Here is a 25,458-nt window from a genome sequence, read left to right as displayed (position 1 = left end):
AGCCACCACCGCGGCGACCCGGACGCCACGTTTTGCCAAAAAACAGATTGAGATGTCGTTAATGACTCCGCGGTACTTCCCGGGGAGATACCGCCATGCCAGAATCTGCTTCAACACCCTTACGTCAAAGCACATATTTTAGATCTATTATTCATAAGACATTTAATAAAATTCAAAAAGCTCACAAAATTAGTGCTCATTTGCAACTTCCTAGAGAAACAAAGACTACACCAACTAAATTAGCAGAATTCTTTGAAACGGGGGAAAATACTGAGCTAAGTAGCCAGGTCCTGATGAGGACAGTCTTGACTGGCAATGGGGAAAAATATTGGAAAAAATCCCAAAGTAATAGCATTGATCCTACATCTAGAACTGAAGCTCTTCGAGTCAGACGTGCAACAGCCTACGTGTGCTTTGACTTTTGCACAAAGGAGAAACTGTAAAACAGTCACTGTAGACTTTGCTCAGGCTTCGGGGCGGGGGGGGGCATGTTTTGCTGAAAATCGGAAGTTTTTTGGAGTTCAAATTCTGGACAGACGCAGCTCTGTGGTAGCTGCCACAACCCTGGACAGACACACATCTGCGACAGCCGCAATACCGGCCAAGATGAGAGGTATGAAATGAAATCATGAACTAACACAGGCAGTTAAAGAATTCTCTGCGTCTCTTCCAACAGGTCTAGTTGTAATAAATGAGGTATTAGATCATGCAAATACTGTTTTCCAAACTACTTGAATAGCGTACCTATGGATAAGCGCTTTCTGCCATTGAAAAATCTACTAAGTAGGTAATTAATTCCGGCGTATGTCCTTACAGATCTTTCAAGAAAGAGGAACGGGGACTGGATGCTTGGAGCCGGCTCATGCAGAGCCCTAGAGCTCAGCTGAGAATTCCTGCCCTCGGAGGGCCCCTGTCATTGCTCCCCCCCTACAGAAGACGGCCATGGACACGTGCGGGAAGTGGGATACTGGCTCCTCCAAGAGGAAGGCAAGCGGCATTCAGTCAATCCCCCTTTCCCGAAGAAAGCTACCTCGCCACTGCCCACCCACGCGTTCGGTACCGTTTGCCTACCAATATGTACCACCGTACACTCGCTATCTGAAGACTGCAGCCTATCGAAAGGGTAAGAGTTTGCCTCTGTTCGTCACGCCAGCACCAACCCTCCTTGTCCCGGCTGTCCCTGATCTCTCCATCCAGGAGCAGACCTGGATGTCGCTGCAGCAGATCCTCTTCTCTCCATTTTCAGCCAGCTGCAATGGAATTTTCCGATGCTTTGATGCCCCCTGTGCTGCGATTCCACTGTCCCATTAATGCCAGCACAAATGATTTATGAAATCTATTAGGTGCAACACTAAAGACATCTGAAACATAGATGTTTGCTTAGGAAAATATTTATATGCAGTAGACAAATGGGGGTGAAGCCAACTCCAATACAGATACCATGCTTCACACCGACATTGCTCATGCCCAAACAGTAGAAAGATTTAACGAAACCTGGGGGGTAGGTGGTGGGGGGGAAAGAACAGCATGTATGTTTCATTCATAGCAAAAGAGAGAAGCACTTTTTTTTTTTTTTAATTATTTGGTCAGAGGGATTATTACAATAAATTATGCAGAGCAGTAACCATTGAATTTGAACCCATTTTTAGTCTTTCTTTATTAATAACTCATTATAGGCCTTTTTCTTAATGTGGAATAAATTAGAGCTGTGTTAATCCATGCAGCTATCTGCAGGTACATTTATCACCACGGTAGCCACTTCTGCTCTCCTTACTGGAAGCTGCATTTCAGGGGCAACAGAGGCTCGTCCCCTGCTGAACTCAAAAGTCACGGTGGCCTTTTCAGGTCACCGGCAGGGTCACCGGAAAACTTCGCTTTTTTTCAAAGGACTGAAAGATACCGCACGGCTGGCCTTCACATATGTGAAAGAATTTCTCTTTCTCACTCTCTGTCATATTGCCACAATTTAGATCAGTGAAAACAACTGAGCCGGGGCCTTGCTGGTATAAAAGGGCGAGGAACTGCTAACAGGATGTTCTTTGTGGGAACTCAAAGCTTTTGGAACTGATTCCTCTTCCCTGATCCAGAAGAGCTCGAATTTTATGGCCTTCATAGCACGTTGCGTAGTTCATATTTTTCCAGAGTGTACGAAAACAGAAGAATTGTGAACGTGGTTAGTTTCTAGAGGCAGGGCTTTGTTTCAGCTTTCATACTGGCTGGTTTGCATTTGGCTGAGGAAGGAGGGCTACTGCAGCTCAGTCATGATGATTAATTGTTATATTTGCATTTGAATTTGTGTTGGGTTCTCAGGAATTTAAAGGCAGTAACAGACAGCCATACTCTCTGTTAAAGATAAGCGGTATCATGGAGAACCCACACATTGGTAATTCCATCACTTCCAGCTGACGCCTGGAAAGGACTTAAGAGAGGTTACACTGGAGGTGACGCTGGGAAGTCACTAAGAGTGTCCCAAGCCTGAGTGGCTGTGCTCCCTGCAGCACATAATGATTCAGTCCTTACTGTTACCTTCTCCGAGTGCCACTGTGCTGAAGCAGAAAACATTATTATGCCCATTTTTAACACGGCAAACGGAGACACAAAGCTGATTTGTCAAAACTGCCAAAGTAGTGCCATGGGAGAGGGAAAACCCGATGCCTCGGACAGTCTGCTGAGGCCTGTCCTAAGCGCTGCACCTTCCTTCTCATCATCAGGATAATCTTTTCAGCTATTCATCAACATTAATGATGACCAGTGACTTTTATTAAAAGGGAACAAACACCTTTTTAGCCAAATACTAATTAATTCACCTATTTGAATAGCAGTAAGTGCCCTGTTAAGAGATCCTATCATAAATAGTTAATTAGCGTTACAGCTATTTGTACTGAAATGCTAGGTGTACTCTGAAGAAATACTGCTGTCTGCATGTGCATTACAGACACACACGAATGGCGTATCTACCTAGAAGCCAAAACTGCACAGCATCGGTACGTCGCTTTGGAACCTGTTCTTCTTACGACCCTACAAAAAAGCAGGGTATTAAGCTATGAAATTTAAACGCTGCCTAAGAGAAAGATTTGTATCAGATAAGGTATCATTCATAAGAGCAACATACATTCTCATGTCTGTTTTACAAAACAGACTTAATCAATATTTATAATTTAGCTTTCCAGTTCCTGCTGGAAGTGTATTTAAAAAAGGCAAATTCTTGCCTAGAAATAAAAGTCTTAAGAATACTATCTGATATCAACAGGATTAGTAGTATAATGTGTTCCCATGAGAAAGCACATGTGCCCAAATATATTTACATGTAGAACATCTTGTAGTTCTTAAGCATTTAAATAGTACACTACACTGACTAGGTTTTTCTCACAAGTAAAGATTAAGATGAGCCATTTTTCATGCAATGATGATGCTGATTTAAATGAGAACAGACTAAGGCCATGATGAGCTCACAAACTCAGTGTTCAAATCTGAAAACAATAAACTTTTTTTTTTCCCTTTTCATTCACACAGATAAAGCCTAACTCTATTTTTTATAACCCCTTCCAAGAGCGTATGAAGAATTTTGCAGTTTCAGATCAGCATTCCCCTAAAAATACAAGTGGAAACTGTAAGCAAGTAGATGAAACTGGGGTAGGGCAAGTGTTACAGCAAAAATAGAGTCCTTTCAAAAAATGATTGAATTATGACACTTTTCTTGAATGTAAGTGGATAATATAGGGGAAGAGGGGTGTTCCTAAGCAGCAACACAAACCCACCCAGTGTATGTTGCTACTGTGATTTCTGAGTGCTGTACATTAATATACAGAAGAAAATAACTTTCCTCTGCTCTTTGACAAATATGCCAGTGAGCTCAATGCAGTATAAGGCACGGTAAAAAATGCAAAATATTTTTGTATAACACCACCTAGAATTTTTCTGTTTAACAGTACATTGCCCTGCTTAGAATCATCCTACTCTATACTAATTTCCATCATAAATAGTGGTATGGGAAAATACAAATTTACAGTTATTATACAAATTCAGTATCTTGGTCTCCAAAATCTGAATTATTGAAGACATAAATATTGGTCACAATGCTTTTCATAGTACTTATATAGCTTTAGTTACTTTTTCACTAATACATTCCTGTGTTCAAATGCAGACAGTACCAGTCAGCCAGCAAAGGGTACGTATGCTCTGAGTGATTAACACCATTCTTGGAAACACACAGCTCACATGCTTTCCTTCCCTTATAGTACAGCCGAGTGACGAGGGGGAAGACATTTTCATGAAAGTTCTGGGGGATTAGATGATGTATCAATGAGCCCCTTGAAAGAAATATTCCCCCCCCCAAAGGTTAATCCCATTTGTTTCAGAAGAATTGCTAAATAAATAACAGTAAGGAGATGAAGTGAAAAACAATGCTTTGATGTTTTCAGGTCATTTTAGAGGAAAAGGCAGTAGTGTTTTTAGGAATAAATTTAAACCCTTCACTGAAGAAAGAAAAATCCAACTACAATCTGAGCCTTACATCTCTGTTTAAACTGAACTCTCTATGAATTTGAATCCCGTTTGTATCTTGTGAGACTCACTTCAGTGCATCATCATACTTTATGACCCTAAAGAGAAAACTATTAAAGATCCTGAAACATACACAGTTGCGGCACCTTCCTCCCTCTGTTTTTCATACCCGCTCTCCCCTTTTTTCAGTAACCTCTGCCAGCAGCTGCTACTCACTGGCTTTCATCTGGAAAAGGCGGCAAAGAAGCAGTTGCTTGCACAGCTAACGCTCCGAACTGGAGACTGAGTGTCTAATCTTCGTAACAAGCAGCTTCCAGCTGACCAAGTTTTGATTTACATTTAATACTTGGGTCCACAGCTCTAAATCCCTCTGGATTACTGCAGGTTTTTTTTCTTTAATTAAAAATTTACACTTTTGTCAGAAAGAAAAAGAGGGAGATATTTGCTGCAAATGAAAGTGACATAAAGAAGTAACTGGAAAGAAAAAGAGGTCAATTTGGTATGTAAACTCACGAGATAGAGGACATCTCATAACAAGCTATCTGTAGGCTGTTTGAAACAATCCATTTAGAGTAAAATAGTTTTGTACAGAGGTCTGACAAAGAGAATTGGCTTTCGTGAAAAAACTACCCTATTGTGAATCTCTTCGAATTGGTAAAGACCACCAGCAGAGCAATCCTATTGGTATAAGAGAACAAGCTCTAGGAAAAAACACTCTATTCTTCTTAATGATGAAGGTGGAATCTCATACCTCTGCAGAAGTTTAACTTGTATTCTGATCAGCTTAAAAAAAAAAAAAAAAGCTCAAGGTACTTCTCGAAATGACATCTTTAAAAAGATATTTTAAAAGCAGAGGCACATACACACACACAAAAAATCAATATCCATGTGATTCCCACAAAAATATTTCACATATTTCTTGGAATAAGCATTATACTGATCATGACAGAAACTATGTGTCTGGGACTGCAGGTTCAGCTGCTGCTGTCCCTCATCTTCTGTCTTTTTATTGTAGGGTAGATGACTGAAAACTCGGCGTATCATTTTGGTCAGAAATTTCTTTTTTTTCTCAGTAGAAAGAAACCATTTCTTTTCTCCTAATTGCAGCTTCTCCTCCCTCCCTTTACATCATAACTCTTTGGGGAAAAAAAAAAAACCAACCACCAGAGCAAATCTGCTTTTTACACCGTTGCTGCTTTGGCAAGATCAGAAAAAAGTGTCATCCTTTGGGTAAGTCTGTCAAACAGATTTCTAACATACAGTTTGAGAATGCTCATCTAAAAGTACTATATCTGCACTTGTGTATGCTTATATGACATTTATTGCCTTGGAAAGGTGGCATAAAAATTATTTCACACTACTCTGACACCTGGTGCGAGCTGTATCCCTGCAAGTGGTCTATATACAAATTGGTTATAAAAATTATACATTTAAAATAAAATAAATGCTTTCTAAAATATTAACTTGGGCTTAGATAAAAAAACAAACAAATGCACTGCAGGCTGCTGTTTGACACCTTATCAACTTTTCCAGAAAAAAAAAAAAAAAAATAAGAAGAGGTTTTCATAAACCATAAGAATAGGTTTTATATACACTTTATGTACACTCCGAACTGCCTACATGAACAAACTTTCCCATGGTGCACGTTCAGGCAGATGATGCATGCCTGGTGATAGCTGGGTTGTTAGGCACAAGACTAAGTGCCGTAGTGCATCCAGAATTGCATTTATGGCACACCTTGAAGTGATTTATTGGATACTAATTCTCCTGGAGAGCAGGTGATAATTTTCCACATTCAACCCAACACACCGAACTGCCAGTAAAATAATTTTACTCGATGCCAGCAGATGTGGCATATTCAAAAACAAGGTGTAGACACTATCAAGAATTTAAAGTTACCATTTATTCAAGAGGGGAGAAAGGAGAAGAAAATACTTCTTCCTTCATTTTATTCATGCGCCAGGCTTTTTTTGTGCCCTCACTACGTTTTAGTGAGCCTGTTCACCTCATGCTCACACACAGAGCCATGAGTCTGTACTGCAGGTCTTACAACCAATGCTTGGGCTCGACTTACTTCAAGCAAGGCTAAGCATTGCACGAGTTTCCAGTACACAGTATATATTACGTAGAAGTTCTCACATGTAATAGTCCCTAAAGTTTTTCTTCCCGCTACCACTTCCCTGTACTGCATTTATCTGCTCGGCATGCCACTGCGTAGATGTCAGACCGCCACGGATCCACACGTTAAACAGCTTCAGGAACGATGGAGCTCGGCTCCGTCACTCAGCTGCTATTTTTCACAGCAGCCAACTTTATCCCTATCGTTTCCTAATTCCATCATTAAATGATTTCACTAATAATGCATTTCACTAAAGACCTTCCCACAAGCACTGCCAGATTTGCAAGCTCTGGTGCTATCTGCCAAGAGAAGGAACTCAAAGGCTAGCTGAATTCTCTGGTACCAGAGCCCTTAAAATGTGAGCAAGTGGTAGAATATTTGGCATAAAAGGTATTTCTCAAGGAAGATAAAGAAACTAAATACAGTATGCATACACCAAAGATACACAAAAGCCAATGGCACGACACAGGAGTTTTTAGACAGCTGATGAATCAGTGCAAGTCACAAAGGAAAGGCTTCCCCCCCTCCTTCTTCCCACCCACCACACGCTTACACTTTTAAGAGCAAAGCACGCAACGTGAAAGCCTAAATGAAAACCTACACGGAAGAGCGGAGCCATGTTTAGGATTGAAAATGCCAATGTGAGTGGATCAGTTCTGAGACCAAAAATCTATGGTGGTCAGAGCCCAGCCTGCTGGAGAAGGATTCAAAGATAAGTCCGGCATTCAGTAAAAATGCAGTTTTTATTGCAAGTGTCCTGAAGATAATCAACTTTGTAGAAGCTGTCCTTAATATTGGTAAAAAGACAGATACAGCATTAACAGTGTCTCGGGGAGCTCACTCTGCTTTCTACAGCAGTGTTTCCTGACGTATTTCCCCACACGCACACAACTCGCCTTAGCTTCCCCCTGCCATCTGTCACAGTGCAAGAAGCATCGTCAGCCCTTTCTCAAGAATCTGGAAGTTCCCATACTTTGGGATTACTCTTCCCTCCTCATTTGCTGGGGATGCTTGTGCTTCATTAGAGCTGAGGTACTCATCTCACTGCGTTTGCTCAGCGCTTGGTTGAAGTGAGGTCGAAACAGTAGAAAAGTATGGAAAACAGCTTATTCTTAGAATTGCTTGGAAAATGTATGCAAAAAAATATGAATTTTATTACAGCAAAGATCTCTATTCCACATTTACTGTCCCAATCCACTCCTGGCAAACAAGTTGTTCTCACACCTCTGTGTTCACCACCCAGAGACCCAAATACTTTTTTCTGCCATGAGGATAACCTACACGTACACAACTCAGTCATCTACCTAGGCAAAGACGGTGACTGCTGAAAGATGAACTTCAGGAACTGCTGCCATCAGTTCGTCCCTCCCTCTCCCCTTCTCTCCTCCCCACCCTGAATTGTTCTTTCTCATCTTGTCCACCTACCTGTGTGACAACTTTGCGGGGGTGAAAGAGTCTCCAGTAGAGCTCTGTCCTGAGGAGCCGAGTACTGATGCTGGCATTCCTTCTGAGACAAGCCCTCAAATGTGGCATACCAGAATCCTGGATTGTAGGTGTTTGAAATCCTTTTTTCTACTCATGTGGCCTCCCAAAAGTTCCTTCTGAAGTTTCCCAGGAGCCAGTGTTCCCTGCAGCTGGACCACAGACACTGAGAAAAGTACTCCAAGGGCTACGCAAGGGGACAGTGGCTCCTTCTGGGGCAAACGTGCAATGGACTTACTCCCCAGAAAACTCAACTGGTTGTGGTTCTCAGTCCTCTATGTAAAGGAACGGGTTCTGTCACTATGTCACACAGGAGCCTAGCTAGATGGAGCGTGCTTAGGCACATAACTACATGATTTCAATACCTCATCTAAAACTAGGATACTCTGAAGCCTGGCGTAAGAATTTATCAGCTGAAGACCATCAGTATTCTTTGCCTTTTTGATAACACTCATGCTAACATCCAGCACAAGGGTCACACTGCTATTTAAAACCCTCCTGCACCAAAGTAAACAAGCCAGACACTGACAGATTTCCTGAACCACCCTGAGGCAGAAGCAGTTTCACAGACGGGAGAAAAAAAAAAAGATGGGCAAAGGAAAAACTACTTGAGAGAGAGAATTTTGCTCCAGGTTTTCTAAATGTTACCATTTCTATTTCATTCTGGAAAATCATCCAATTAATAAAAGATATTTTTGCTGTCATAATAGGGTTTTTTTTCCCCCTGAAGTATTCAGAAATCGATAAAGTTGGACCTTCTTCTTTTCTGCAGATTTTTGCATGCTGATCAAACAAGTTAAAAATGTGTCCCACTACAGAGGAACAAGGTGGTACTAGCAGTAAGAGAGTATTTTAAAAGTTAACAAAAACATTCCAGAGAAAATCTGCTACAGCAAACAGTGTCTGAAAACCTGAAGCACTTAGTGATGAATGTGTAACTCCCCCTAATGGAGGCATATTTGAATTTATCTTAAAAGAAAATGTCAATAACTTAAAATCCTAAGGCTCAAAATAATCACACTGCTGTCGTATCACTTTCCCCTTTCTAGCTTTTTAAGGTATGCATCTGTGATTTACAGTAAACATTAAACTATTATCAATACTTTTTACAATTTTCTTAGTGAGTTTTATTACGTAATGTAAAATCTTAAATATAGTTACACTTCAGCATAGTTCTACAGTACACACTCAGTAGCCATTAAAACTCCCTTAAATTATCTTCTGCCAGTCATTTCAACTTCTGTTTTAGCTAAATGTTCTCCCGTTTCTTAAAAAGTCAGCAAATTGCTATAAAACCGACAGTGACAGGCCGCAGTGGTTTTGGTTGTGTGGTACAAAGAAACACTTCGCACAGGCACAGCGGCTGGTAATGAATGCAGCATGTTGGAGGCCTCATCTTGGACAGGCTCCTACACTGCTGCCTGCAGTTTCCTTGGCAAGTTCTCTGGGACCATATTATCTATATGTCCCAGTATTTCAGCCAAAACTTTTCAATACGAGACTTTGGCATTGTGCACTGGCTTTCAAAAGTCTGTCTTCCCAGAGTTAACAAATTTTCAGGACTCTCTGGCCCTAATTCTCTTCTAACAACATTTTTTTTTCTTTAAATGTATCATTTTCTACATAACCACCCTGTAAGATATGGCAGACAGACTAAATTTTTACATAATAAAATCACTACTTGTGAAAGAGGCCAGATTGACAGCATCAGAGACTAAAATTACATTTGTCCACAGCCCAGCTACGATAACAGCAGCGGCAAGGAGGCTGTTTGCAGAGCTCTCAAATTTGAGCTACTGCAACTCCTAAGGTAAGTGAACAGCTCTGGACTTTGTTCTGCTGAGACTCCTGATAAGCCTGGATGTTGCTATAATTGGTCTGGTGATACTGTAACTAAGTGGTGCAAGTAGGACTGCGATTAAACGCTGGATTTTACGCAGGTCGTACTCCCTGAAGGAGGCATTTAACCTATCTCCTCATAGTGGTGAAAGACTCTACATCTTACTCCACTGCCAAAGCTAGCCTTTAATTGAAACACATGGGTACACAGATTTTCTCCTAATAACAGAGGAAATGCAAAAAAGAGGAGCAGTGTGCAATGAAGCTACAGGTGTAATCCCAGATGACTTTTCCTAGGCTTTGATTACGTATTGGAAAGGAAGTTCAGGCAATGTGGTGCTGAAGAGTTGTTCTCTTTCAGTTTTTTAGTTTAAATGGGACCTTACACATTTTCTGTTTTTCTTTGCAGGAAGCAGTTCTAGCAAAATATGGTCTTAAATAGGACTTGCCCAGCTGTCAAATCCTACTCTGTAATGCCAACAGAGCGAGATTCAAAACTATAGCTGAACATATGTTTAAAATAATTACATTGAAAGGCAAAGACAGACATGTTTTATAGCAAAAAGGACAAAAATAAGCTTGTAAGCAAGAAGGACATAGATAAATACGTCTACCTGCACCACTTGTCATCACACAGAAATATTTCTAACATCATATAAGTACACGGGAAGTTAAAAATGAACTACTTTGAAGTAAAGACCTGTGTTACAAACCAGGAAATACGGAGAAGATACAGGGGAGACCTAGAAGTGTAAATGAAGCAGGATGAGCTACAATTCACAAAGTGGAGCCTGGCACAGTAACAACAAAGAAATAAGAGCAACAATTAAGAAAGTACTTGAGAGAGCTAAAACTTTGCCAAATATTTTGCTGCCCAGGATTTCTGGGGATTTTATTTTTAAAAGAGAGCTAAAACTAAACACCAGTAGCTGTATAGTCAAAAATATTGAATTTTGACATGCTTAATCTTATCCTGGCTTATTTCATGTAATTTTAAAAAGTCTCTATCAATAATCTTATGACAGAATAACCCCCCCTCCCCACAAAAACACCCCACAACAAAACCGCAGTAGAGTCTCTGAGCTAATGTACTTCACCAAGAATCAGGCTACCCATGGTTATAGGTGTTGAAACAAGGATTTTCACATCTGTCTGATCTGGACAGTCAAACTGCAGGGCCAGCCACGACAGACATTTCCTTTCCAAGTTCCTTTTCTCCCATAACAGAAAGTATTACAGAGATTCATTTTATGTGTTTGACAGAGAGTAAATTACACAGATATAGGAGATCCTCCAAAGATTTGTGATCCTTGTGAAAGAGGTTAATGTGAATCAGGGAACATCGGAGTTTAGGATATATAAGTAATACAAATGCCGTCAGTCATTGTCTTAAGACGATAGCACAATTTTGTTTGGTGGATTTCCTTGAAAAAATCTTTTATATTGCTTCTGGGATTGCAGTTCAACTCCAGTACACAACCCTACTGATGCTGTGTTCGTGCTTCGCGGTATGTTGAAGTATGTAGTCGATTATTTCAAACCACCACTCACTGTTCAGCACTAGTTGGTACAATAGCAATTTTGCATTGTGGAAAACATAAGAGAGCAAATGAATAGTTCTTCCCTTTTTCTTTGTTTAAAAAAAGAAACCTCTTTCGCTCCCGCCCCTCCAAACCCTAGTACCCACATCATACAAAGTACAAAAGAAAAAGCGTGGACATACATAATTAAAATGCTTTAACTCTGCTAAATATTGCACCAAAATGTAGATGTCTTTACATAAATACCATCTCATAGCTTGTTTAGGACGTACACAAAGAGTACACAAATCACAGGTTTAAACAATGTATAGAGTGTAGCACTAAACTGATGGGTTTCACAAAGGCGTATGCATTGCCCTCTTGAAATACTTCCAAGGCAATAACTGTAGAAAAACATCAAGAATTTGGTCCCTCCAGTTCAAGCTGGAGAGAGTCTGGCGGAAAGCCACCAGGATGATTCAAATATTGGAGAACTTGCCACATGAAGACAGTTTGGAAGAAAGGATTCACGCAGCCTAGGGAAGAGAAGGCTCAGAGGGAGCTAACTGCACATCTCCCAGTGCCTAAAAAGTGGTTATAGAGAAGATGGAGGTAGTCTCTTCACGAGGGTGTGCACTGACAGGACAAAAGGCAATGGGCCCAAGCTGCTTCAGGGGATATTCCATCTGGATATTGAAAAAACTTCACTATAAGAACAATTAAAAATTGGGATAAGTTACCCAGATAAGTCGTGGGATCTCCCTTGGTGGAAATTATTTCAGTCTCAGCTTGAGACGTAGCCCTGGATCATTTAAGTCTAAGGCCCTGCTCTCAGCAGAAGGTTGGACCTGAAGAGCTCCAGGGATCCCTTCCAGCCCCAGCTTTATGCGATTGCACATTCTCAGTTCGGTTTTGTTTTGTAACTACAGGAGGAAAGGCCTCCTAGCTGAACCACCGTTTCTCACCCCCAAATTACCATTTGTTCTTAAAGTACCTTGCCAAACGAAATACAGTCCCTCACACGAAAAAGAAAAAGATGAAAAAGAGAGAAAATTAGTTCAGTCATACTGCTATCAGTATTCTTTATTTGTTTACCTACATACTTTCTTTTACACGCATTCTTGTGGTGCTCAAATGAGCCTAGAAATGAAAACCGATTTGGAAGGGGGGTTTTTTCAGAGTATATGGTGCATTAACAATCCTATTGTATTTTTGCCTAGAGATGCAAAATAAATCTAGCTGTGAACCAGTAGGCTACACGCAGATAAACTTACAGAACATCCTAGATTCACCTGTACCTCTTTCCTTGTGCTTTGCTAAGTTGCCAGTGAAAAGTGGTAGTTTCAGTGAAGCATGTTGACTGTAATAATCTGCATGTTCATTTTATTTCTTTCTTTCTATGTAATTATATGTATAACAGTAACAGTGCACTTCTTGACGGGTAAACCTGTATTTCCTGGGAATAATATGGGAAGCGGGGAAAAAAAAGAGCATATAGAGTGACATATGCAGAGAACTAATGACAAAGTATGACCAACTGATACAAACAGCTAAGTGAAAGACAGCATAAATTAACTAAGCTCTACTGGTTTATGAGCACAGAATTTGAGATGATACTTGGAAAGCTCATAGCCAAATGTGTGTAACTTCAAACACTACTACTGTTTTTAAGTCCCATTTAGTGACAAATAGACACTTAAATATATGTACAGAGAAACATATATATATTTATTTCCAGAGTCCAGGAGTACCCACACATAACCAAGTGTACAGAGAACTCTCCTTGCTTCAAGAGACTGCTGCAATTCCTTTTCTCACCGAGTAGCATCATCATTTTCTTTCTTCTTCTGCTATGGGAAATCTACTTGAAGCAATTCAGTACCAGCCAAAAAGTCCTCCCCATGAGAAGATGTGTGTATAACCTCACGGCAAGGGCAGGAACGCTTCTGAGGCTCCAGCCTCAGGCAGAGGTAGGTGAATACAGGATCCAGAGAAAACAGCAAGACAATACAGTTATGTTGGACATGCTAAAGCAGTTGGCTGACGAGCTCGGAGGGTGAGCTCTGATTTCTCTTTTCCCTCCTAAATGCTCCATGACGACATAAGGAGGTTCCAAGCTCACCCCAAACCTTCATATGGCGCCTGAACCAACTGACAGGGTCTTACCGCGAGAAGTCCTTATCCCAATGATATTCACAGCTGTGTACGTAATGGCTATACATCAGTTTAACACTTTTGCAGAATATGAAAGGTAGAAAGCAATAATATTTGATTTTGAAATCGCAAGAGGAAAGGTTATATTTGTAGCAGTGTCTTTATTCATGGATTTGCTATTTATTATAGACTGGAGACAAATTTGTCACTAGCTGAATCATATTTTGTATTACTAATTTTGAAGTCACTGATTTTGTATTTATTGATTTTGAATTTCAGACTTAACGTAAATGGAAGCATTTAAGTCTAAAGAACACAGAGCTAGAACATTCAGTTTTCTAACTACAAAGCCTGTGTCATGGTGTTAAAACTTGGGGAAAAGGCAAGGATGCTTTCAGGTGAAATATAGCTATTATTGTGCTTGACAAAACTAGTAGAGAAGAACTAATTTTTAACATTATTTCTTTAGTAGGACTCTGGAGTAAGTGGCTATTATCTTTTAAGTACAGGACTCAGTGCACATCCCAGCAAACTCCACAAACCCAACAGCAAAATTGTTTGAACAGAGCTTACAGAAGGACAAGTTTATCTTTAGTTTGATACACTATTTGTTCTCAGTTACAAAGTGACATTCTTATTTTAACATAATATTGACCACTGATTTACAAACCTGTGCCTGCAGTTCCAGATACCTGAAAGTACAACTACCAACACGTGCTCCCTCCTTACTCAAACCTGCGGCAAACAATGAAGGAAACAAAGCACCTTTTCTCAACCTTGCAAACCCCACGGCTGCTTTCAGACGATGCAGTACTGACTCATAAGTCACCGATGTATACGGGATGACTAACGCACAGTTACCGCACCTCTAAAATGGGCGTTCCGGTAGCTGCCTGAGGACAAGGAGGTGGTGATCTGGACAGCTACAAACTTAAGCACTAAAAGCTTCCTTAAGAGGAGTTAACCCCGTAGCTTCCAGCGAGTCTACATTCTTCACCCTCCCTAAAAAAAGATTCTTTTCTGGAAAACCTGTTCAGAAAGCTCTGTTACACCAGACGAGGCTAGTGAGCTAGACGAGGCTGAAGTCACTCACTCTTTCTACGGCTTGAAAATCATAACCGCTCCCAGAATAAACAAGCTCACAGAATGAGCTGATTTTCCTTGGATCTGTCCTGACACCATCAGATTTATCCAACGTGAATCAGCTCCTGCGCATTTCAGTGAAAAAAACTTGTGAAGTCCCATGCATCGCTCACGCGTATGGGGACATCTGGATAGTTTGACATCAAGCCCACTCAGCTGGGAGCCTACATGGACATCAGCAATGCTAAGAAAGCTTGTGGAAACAGAGGTGTCATTCCAAAATATCTGAACAACGGCTAAACAGACACAAAAGAGAATCGGTGAAGGAAAGAGGTGAGTGACACTCTGCAGCAGGAATAGCTATGTCAGACGTCACTGCCCTGCTCCCTCCTGTTTCCTGGCCCTTACCTGCCTGATCCAAGCACCAGATGAAAAAGGTAAGATCATCTACCTCTTCTCGCTAACTTGGGACCCACTTTCTGAAGCCTGGGAAAATGAAGGTGGAACAAATAAGCGAACAAGGCAGTGGATTCCTGTTATGCTTGTGCCTTCTTTAGAAAGGGAGGTCAAATAAGAAGGTACAACAGTAAAATGAGCTACGCCTACTGCAAGAGGGAGTACAAGGGTCTTGGAGACACTATCAGGATCTGGCATAGATTTACATTTAGTTTTGAAGTAGGTATTTTGACAGGTTAATTATTTATGGTAAGTCCTATTTGCATTTTTTTTATGTTGGTTTTGAATTAGTTTCTTCCTTTCTCTGCCTCACAAAGAATTTTGTAATGTAAATATGAATTGCAGTGAGAGATGAGAAAGTAGACATGAACACAAATTAGACGATGTAAAACTGAATCAGACACTTCCAGATTCTTTGGCAAAGCTTAAGCGGTTTCATATTACAGCTATGCCAGCCTAAGGCTGCCAGGAGGGGAGGTCCCGCTTCCAACCCCTGGAAGCCATGGATTCCTGCGTCCTCCCTCCTCCCTTTTTTGTTAGATCAGCCTCTGCAGCTGCAGGGTGAGTTGGTTCAGCTGCCTGCTGATGTAAGGTACTTTTTTTCAGGGTTAGGATACAGTTCCATTAAAGCTGACATTAAAATATTTAGTGCTGCTGCAGCTACGTCCATCTTCTCCAAAGCCCTGCCTCCTGTGTCGTGTCAACTGTGCTGTTCGTCTGACTTTGCAGGGAGCAAGTTCAAGCTACTAAATCTTCAAGAAACTATCCAAAGAAATTGGAGGTAGAGAGGGCAAGGAGGTGGGGTTAGAGGAGCAGGGGACAATACTTTGCTGACTCAATGGCCTCTACCAGATCACTAAGATATTGGATGAAAGCCTGCTCCGATACAAAGGCTCAACAGCCACCGCATAGCAAGACTCGGGTTCAAGCGCAGCGTACGCCAGCATCGACCACCACCCCTGGATCAACCGCTGAACTGGCACGCTCTGTGTCCCTGTAACTCAGTGCGAACTCTGCAGAAGAAATGGCCACAGCACCTGGCTGGAGTCAAATGGGATGGGATCATCTCCTTCCAATGCACATGGGTATTGCATTGGCTTGCCTATCGTATGAAGTCTCATCCTTAAAAAGAAACTGTTTTCCACTACAACAACATAGCGGAAAAACTGATATATCAGTAGATCAAGAAAACATCAATATGCTTCAATTCAGCTTTTTTCAAAAAATCTTTTGAAGCAGAGATTTAGTATAAGAGTTTTTTTATAATGAGGCCATGTTCATTTATTCAACTGGCATAATTTTATAATTATTCAAATAATGATTTATTAACCCCTGTCACGCGCAGGAGTTAAATCTTACAAATAGCTCAAAAAAAACCCCCCAAAAACCCCAACAGTGAATCAAAAGAAATATTAAACTGAACTAAAACAATCCTGAGACAGTTGGATCATGAAAAATTGTTGAACTCGGAGAACTTTTAAAGGTTAGAGCTCTATTACAGGTAAAAGAAAAAAGATCATGGACAGAGGAAAAAAAGATTAATACAGTGAGTATGCAGTCCTTCTTTTATTCATTTCATTTTTACTGTAAGGCTACCATTTTGCAGATGGTTTGAAGTTATCACATTCCTTACCATCTCAAAAGGCTTTATATCAATTATTCTAACTATGCCTCTAAATGAACAGCCTACAGACAGCAGCTGGAAATAAAACAGACATTATAGAAGAAGTTTCCTATTCTCTTTCTTCATGAAGATTTTTAAATAAAGAATGCGATTGTAACATGGTGTAAACCTGCCAAGGTTTATGGTCCTGAATATCTTGCACGCTACAAATCAAATCCGACTCGAAGACACCACTGCAAGCATGCAGAACACTGACCACAGAACTACCAGTAGTGACATTTCTGGTTTAACTTGATTTCTGGAGAAAAGATCATGATTGAAACTTCTAGCAGTTGAAAAATCTTCCATAAAACCACAGAGATGGCTTCAGTGGTTAATTAGTCTTGATGCTAAAATGCCACTGAACGTTAAATGTTAATGTTAAAATTCACGTGAAGGATTCCTGCATCATTCAGGCAGTTATTTTGCCAGAAAAACCGTCAGCCTTGTAAAATTATCCATGGTCAGTATAGGGACCAGCATTATCTTACTTTCATTTATTTAAAAGTTTTCCAGAGTTACACAACTTCATAGAGGTCAACGTTAACAACTGGAAGAGCTCTTCAGCCAGCTCTTTTAATATTATTAATGGAACTTTACTATAAATTGGCATCAGTGTTTGCAGTCTTAACTCATCTGCTTTATGTCTACCTGTTGCTTCACTCCAAATTTTTGCACTCTTGAATGAAGCTATCTGGCCATAGTGCTTGAAAACATCCAGTATTAATAGCTACAATTTAATATTTCCACAGAAAAAGTAAATATTTTATCAAATGAGTTAACTGTCCTCTTTGCCTCCTCTTCCTCCATCGAAGTATAGATGATAAATATTTATTGAAAACTTCACCATTTTCTGCCTTATTCTGGGGTATTACTCTATTTTTGCCTAGACTTGGTTAACATTGTTTGGATTCCTTTCATTCATTTTCACCTTAACTGCCACCATCAGAAGCCTAACATCTGCCCCGTTAAAGGAAAGAAAAAGAACCACCTCACAAAATTTACTGGCTATGGATTTCTCCCTAATTTGTCCTCCTGCCCCTTCAGTTTTCTGCATTTCTTAGCTGATACTTGTTATCATCAAATTATGCTCTCCTCCGGTTGTTTTTCAATACACAACCTCTCAAACTAATTTATTTAACAGGGTTTTTTGTTTCCTTCTAAGGCAGTTTTCAGCACAAACTTAAAAGAATCACTTCAGGTTTAGGATTTTAATTTTTTTTTTTTTTTTTTTAGTTAGTAAAATGGGTTTGTAACTTGCTGAGAGATATTTTTGCATTAGTTTTTCACACAGAGATTATTTCCTGGTTTTCATTTTCCTCTGTTTAACAAACTGATAAATTAATCTGTCCACTCATCTAAGCCATCATTAACTGTGATTTTTTTTCTTCTTTTTTAGCCATCAATATGATGTTTAATACAGAATTTCTTGCACCAATATTTTAGTTATTTATGATTTTTTAAATGTTGGAGTCATTTTAATACTGACAGTGTAAGACATACAGAACATAATCTCGCCACTGAAATCCCCATGATGACACATTTTTTTTCCACTTTGATATTATAGGTATGTTTTTAATGAGTCACATTGTCCCCTGGTGTGATTTTCTGCCATAGATGCTCAATCAAGTTCAACACAGAGCAGCTTTTTAGAACCAATCCTCAAATACTTTAACTAATGCTAAAGTGCTCTATTACATAGTGACAAAAGGGAGAAGAACCCACCTTGACAATACAATGCACTCTTTCAATGGAAGTATATTATTTATTTGTGTAAACTGAAATAAAAATTACAACAAGAATTCACCTGGTTCAGTGCAGCAGTAATTTTAACCAATGTAATACATACATTGTCTTGCACCTTGCTACAAATATTCGCACTCCGCACTGTCCATTACTTGACATAGTTTATAATCAGATTTTAGTTCTCTATAAGACACACTTAAACTCAAAAGTACAGATGTTGCGTAATAATGTTGTTACTAAAATGTTATTTGTACTCTTAGCATCTTCATTTTTCTTCTTAATATTTTATTATATTTTTCTTCTGGCTTTATTTGATGTTACTGAAGTGTTTTCATTTATAGACATTCCCCTTTGCAAATTTTGGAAATGTTTGTCACTTGTCTTTTATGTATAATGTAGGTGAATTATATTTGTGATTTCTATTGGCAGTACCTTAGCTTCTATACCTTATATTGAAAAATAATGTGCTTAAAATAAATTTTCCCTACATCTTCAGACATATCTCAATATTATTATGCCTACCAGCATATATGGGCTTAGTTTTTGCCTTCAGAGGTCTAATTAATTGTTTTAAGCTGTTAGCAGTCCATGGTGAAGTAAGACATGACTTTCTTACGTAGTCTTTCTGCAACTATTGTGTCAGAATATATTTATTTGTATTTACCTATTAGCGAAATCAAGAGAATTCTAACACAATAAATCAAACATAAAATGCAAGATTGTATTGCCATGCAAAGAGTTGGCAAGCGAACGGAGAGATGAGCACTTCTCCCCCCAAATTATTATCAAAAGTCATTTCACATCAATAATTTACTGCTGTTGAAGAAAAATGAATATAAATATACATTTTGTCTTCCACTTCTCACTTCCCGCTTAAAAAAAAAATCTACACATTAACACATTTCAGACAGTCAGAGTCTTCGCATTCCTCGCTGGCATCAAGCAGATCACTGCCAAAATGATGAGACAACCGTGCAGGCAAATGCGCCATCAGGCTTGAAAATCTCTGTGGTCAGCAAATTTTGTTGTACAAAAAGGCTGACCTTTAATGTATTACTTTATTTCATTTTTAAAGAAAGGTTAATTTGGAGATCTGTTAACTCACACAAAAATAGATTTAATGAGGTCTTTCATGCTTCTGGACGAGACGTTGATTTATGGGTTGCCACCAGTAGGTGCTCAACAGAAGAGAGTAACTTGTTAACTTGGACAACGTCAAACAGGTTTAAATTAAACGAAGTGACATGAAAGAAGCGAGTTGAAAGGCTACAGATTGTTTTACCATGCTTTTTCACAATGCATTCATCACTAGTAATGATTTTAATGACCGGAAAAATAATATATACACTAGCTACATGGGTGCTAATATCAAAGTGTTACATCGCTTGATAAAAAGAGTCAGGGTGTTTTTAACTCTCTCTTGGTATTTATATGCTAGCTTTTATTAAATTTCTATATGGAAAACAAATCTCATTTCTCGGTAAAATCAGTGGGATGTTGACAATAATTATCATATAACCAATATGCAAGTAACTATGGTAATGAAAACATAGTAAGAATCTGCAACTTCCATCTCAACTCTTGAACTTCTTGATTAGTCTTTGTTTTCAGCAACCAGAACAGGCTTTAAAACAAATGTGCTTAACAAAAAAACTTAACTTCCTTTCAAGTATTTGCTGCTGATTCTCTAAAACAGGTACACGCCTGCCTTCCGTTTATTATAAACCGTTTTTCAAATGATGCATCTCAGGACGGACGTCTACACACGGATGCTAAAATACCTGACCTGGCAAGCACGCAAGTGCCTCTGAGCCGCCAACGTCGAAGGGCGTTAGCAGCGCTGCACCTCTCGGCAGGTCTGAGAGCCCGGGCGCAGCTCCCGGCCAGCGCAGCCAGCCTCCTGTCCCCGCAGCAGCACGGCCGCAGCGCGCGGCTTTTGACCACGCAGGTCTGTTTGCTGAGATGTTTCTGCTCCTCAGCGCTCAGTGTAAACCAACCCCGTCTTTTCACCGGTTTCTCTGAAACCTTTATTTACCCATTACAAATCTCATGGTGACAAAGACACAAATCAGACTTAAGGAAATATTTGAGCTTAGACGAACACCTAACGAAATCACCTCTGCTGGAAGAGGTATGTGTGTTGCTGAAACAGGGCAAACTGGACCAAAATAAGCCGGGGACATGCAGGCTAACCTCACCCTCACTGCACAGATCAGAGAAAAAGCTGTTGCTGTTCTCTCTTCTTTGCCTCTTCCCTGCTTTCCTTTGTCTTTTCACATTAAGTCTGGCTTACGTCGTTCCATTTCAGCAAGTCACCTTTAACCTTCTGATTAGTAACCAGCTTGCTCTGTCTATGACACATTAACAGAGCAAACCCATGGCCAAAGACAGACATAATGGACTGAGCGGGGAGGAAGTTCCATAAATGATTCCACATGGACTTGCTGCCTGAAAAATATTACGAGCTCTTGTAAAGGAAAATGGGGTTTGCAATTACACTCAGGTTTTCCGCAATTTGCTAAGTGTATGCCTGGAATTAACAGCCTGACAATACTTGGAAAGGAGTAACGTTTCCAAGTTGTGAAACAGCAGTCCTTCCCAGTTTCAGAACTGAGTTTGGCTGATTAAATCACCAAATTAATTTAAAATCAAAACATTAAGATACATTTTTCCTGACTTCTTGTTCACATCCTTCCAAAACACAAAACAAAATAAAACCAACCAACAAACAACACACTGAAGATTTTTTTCTGCTGTTCCTGGGGGTCAGAAAGTTGCATTAGGACAGGAAAAAAAGAACACCACGCTGGCTCGAGTCTAAGGTATCCTCATTTTTTAAAAGCACATAATATTTTAAAGGAAAAAACCCACCCACACTTTTGCCACTCCACTGTACATATTGTTCCCACTGCATATACAACTCCTGCATCCTTCCCCCGTGTCACAGTAGCCTGACCTCTTGCTTCCCATGGCCATGCCACCCCCAAGGCTTCCTGCAGGCCCCCGCAGTGCCAAAACAGGCCCCCGCATCCAAACACAGGGCAGCCACTCTGCACCGTGTCCCCTGCGTGCTCGCAACTGCCCTTAGGGCACCACGGAAAACCATTCCATCCCAGACATCGTTTCTTGGCCCAACATCATGTATGTCCTTCGCACCTGATGATGCTCAGGCTTGTACCCACCTCAGGTCCCTAAATTTTCTAGCAGACCGGGCTCGCTGGGGAGCAGATGACACAGGGTTTCTTACCCAGCAGCACACAGCATTCAAGTCTCCTGAGACTCATTAAGGGGTAACTTTACAAATCAGCAGCTGTATCACAGTTAACAAATACACAGAAACTGGGGTTTGAAGACCTTAATTTCTAGAAGAGCAACAAAAAAATCTGCACCTTATGCCCTAGTTGACATGTCTTCAGCCCTGACATACCAGAGGACTACACCACATAAAAATAAAATTGCCAGAATCATCAACCATAATGAGAATATAGATCTCCGGTGGAAATCTGTGCCTTTAAGGAACTGCAAGTACTTCATATATAGGCAATTTGATTGGGTTCACGAGGGAAAAAGATTAACTAGGTGCAGATAGGTCTATAAAATTACACGATAAAAATGTACAGTCGGGTCTGGCCCTTTACTAGTTGATTAGCATGTTAAGCAGTTTAAATATTAAACTTCAAGTACAATAAAATGAATGAATGAAAAGCCAATTAGTTAGAAAAAATAGCTGAAAACCAACTGGAGGAGGGAATAAAGATACTACTTCATATAATGTATAAGCATCTACTGTTCCTGACAGTGAACAGGAGATCTTGAAAGACGACTTACGAGTTCTTTTATATCAAATCAGATTTCACTTAACTTAATAAAGATTTTGTTCACACAGCTCGGGAAAAACATTTTTAACGTGATTTTGTACTATATTTAAACTGCTATGAAGGGGCCTGGCATTTGGATCATGCTTCAGAACTTCTCAGATGTCTCTCTTGGTGCTTCACGTAGTCTCACAACAACCATTTCTGTTCAGACATTTCAGGAGTTATAAGCAGGTGTGTCTGAAGATATCTACATTGTTTGTAATTCCCTCAGTTAAATTCAGCCATAAATATGAATGGTACCCCCAGCAGCATGGTGGGCCAGAACCTGTGGTGACTAACGCTGGTGGGACCCAGAGAGTAAGCAGGTACCAACACCGCGCACTGCCGAACGAGGATGCTTCCCCAGCAAGGCAGATGACAGAATCACTGAATGTTCGGGGTTAGAAGGGACCTCTGTGGGTCATCTAGTCTAAACCCCCTGCCGAAGCAGGGTCACCTACAGCAGGCTGCACAGGACCTTGTCCAGGCGGGTCTTGAATATCTCCAGAGAAGGAGACTCCACAACCTCCCTGGGCAGCCTGTTCCAGTGCTCCTTCACCCTCAGAGGGAAGAAGTTCTTCCTCATGTTCAGACGGAACTTCCTGTGCTTCAGTTTGTGCCCATTGCCCCTTGTACTGTCGCTGGGCACCACTGAAAAGAGTTTGGCCCCATCCTCCTGACACCCACCCTGCAGATATTTATAAGCATTTATAAGGTCCCCTCTCAGCCTTCTCCAGGCTGAACAAGCCCAGCTCCCTCAGCCTTTCCTTGTAGGAGAGATGCTCCAGTCCCCTCATCATCCTCGTAGCCCTCTGCTGGACTCTGTCCAGTAGCTCTTCATCTTTCTTGAACTGGGGAGCCCAGAAATGGACACAGCACTCCAGATGGGGCCTCACTAGGGCAGAGTAGAGGGGGAGGAGAACCTCCCTTAACCTGCTGACCACATTCCTCCTAATGCACCCCAGGATGCCATTGGCCTTCTTGGCAGCCAGGGCACACTGCTGGCTCATGGTTAACCTGTCGTCCACCAGGACACCCAGGTCCCTTTCCACAGAGCTGCTCTCCAGGAGGTCCGCCCCTAGCCTCTACTGGTGCCTGGGGTTGTTCCTCCCCAGGTGCAGGACCCTGCACTTGCCCTTGTTGAACCTCATCAGGTTCCTCTGTGCCCAACTCTCCAGCCTGTCGAGGTCTCACTGAATGCCAGCACAGCCTGCCGGTGTATCCGGAAGATCAAGCCCAGGTGACAACGGAAGGGACGAGGCCGTAACGATTCAGGCCCACGGGCTGCCAGCTGTTGGAAAAAACAACTGCAGAGCTTTCTGTAGGAGGGAGAATGGCATCCTGGCTACACTTACTGATTTCTGGGAATATATTACAATTTTCTAGGTTGTTAGGGCGAAACACTAAAACTCTGTCTGCTATAAGCTATAAGCTGCAAGCTGCACTTCCTGCAGCCTTGCTGTCAAAAATATATACTTGCTTTTTGTAAGAATAACTCACATGGGGAATGTCTGGAAGAGACAAACTGGGAAAACAACTAATGGAGATTAATTCCAAGTAAGTCCTCTCCTGATACAGGTCAGTACCATCTCAGCAGACTGGCTGCATGTTTCCATTGCCATCCAGAGCTGAATTTTAGCTGCAGCCACTAAACATCATAAATGTTAAATTAATGCAAACTGTATGCCACTACTAATATTTTGCTCGGTTGGTAACTGGATTGCTATCTCCCTCATGCTAAAGAGGAAAGCATCAGTTCCTTATGGTCCAAATCTGATCCCTGGCCTTTTGCTGTATGGGAAATACAGATTAGCAAATATATATAAAAAAATAGTATACAACATTACTACAGTAAGGACTGTGTTTCAATCTGCTTACAAATATGAGTAACTCTACTGGTGTAAGTGTACATAGGGGCCCTTACAGAGGTAAGGAATCCATTTTGATTAATACCCCTGTACAAACCCCTGTGCATAGTATCTTTCTCAGTGAATGAGAAACATGTGCACTGCCCAAATGCCACTACTTTCACTTCGAGTTTTCTGTATCTGTAAAATCTGTTCATGTCACTAGTTTAGAAGCATCCAAAGCATGTACTGCATAAACATGACACTACATACGTACACAATAGTTGTACAAGTGTTTTGAGATAAAACAGCAGTTCTTCTATTCATGATTTTATGAATGAGAAACACATAACTGGAAAGGGCAAGGGAGACAACGCATGTTTCAAACACACAGTGTCTCATCTTAAGCCATCAGACACACAAACATGCTACTCATTTCAGAACAAAATATTGTCTAGTGAATGTCAATACAGCCTGACATAAATTCATACAGGATGAAGAAACCTATGAGCTACATAACTATATAACAAATATAACTAATAACCTACCAAAGATTCTTTTCTTCCACCTGCCAAAGGTTAGTTCTGGTGGCTAGAGGCCAGATGATTTTTTGAACCATCATGATATCAAAGTCACTTTTGGAGGACATATGTGTAGTTTTCAGCCTTTTTTATTAATTTTTTTTTCTTCACAGAGCCTTAAGAATTTTCCTGTGAAGATGAAGATCCCTATACAGCAAATTTAATCTTGCCAGGCTCAATTTTCTTGGTTACCTTTGCCAGGTCCCGTAAAAGCTGTCTGTGGCCTGTAATTGAAAACCAGACTGCCGAGTGGACTCAGCAGTCCTGAGGGGTACAATCTAGGAGCAGCTGAATGACGGCAGAAAACCTCGGCTGGTTTTATTACACCTCGACTTTCAGAAAAGAGAATTGTAAAAAGAGAGCTAAACCAACTCTTGTCTGCTGTGAGGGAGCGTTAAGGAGGACCCGTGTCTAACGCTGTCTTACTACAGCACACCGATGAACATACACAAGGTGGTACCAGCTCTGGACGAAGCTTGCCTGGTCGCTACGTGCCTGAAGCTTCGTTAACATTCAGTCTGTCTCATCTGAAAAGTTACACCATGGAAAACTTCACTTCCCCAGCAAACTGCCCAGCAAACAGATTTAAATGTCACTAGTATGAAGGA

The 25,458-nt window shown here is 40.7% G+C and overlaps 1 protein-coding gene across 22 annotated transcripts in view; it reads right to left on the bottom strand.

The window, feature by feature from the left end:
- The window catches only part of TENM3 (teneurin transmembrane protein 3), a 1,446,905-nt gene that overhangs the window by 242,067 nt on the left and 1,179,380 nt on the right, over positions 1 to 25,458 (bottom strand). The gene's annotated exons all lie outside the window — the stretch shown is intronic.

The sequence above is a fragment of the Opisthocomus hoazin genome, chromosome 5 (assembly GCF_030867145.1).
Source record: "Opisthocomus hoazin isolate bOpiHoa1 chromosome 5, bOpiHoa1.hap1, whole genome shotgun sequence".
NCBI lineage: Eukaryota > Metazoa > Chordata > Aves > Opisthocomiformes > Opisthocomidae > Opisthocomus > Opisthocomus hoazin.
This window is presented reverse-complemented; position numbering and strand designations above follow the sequence as displayed.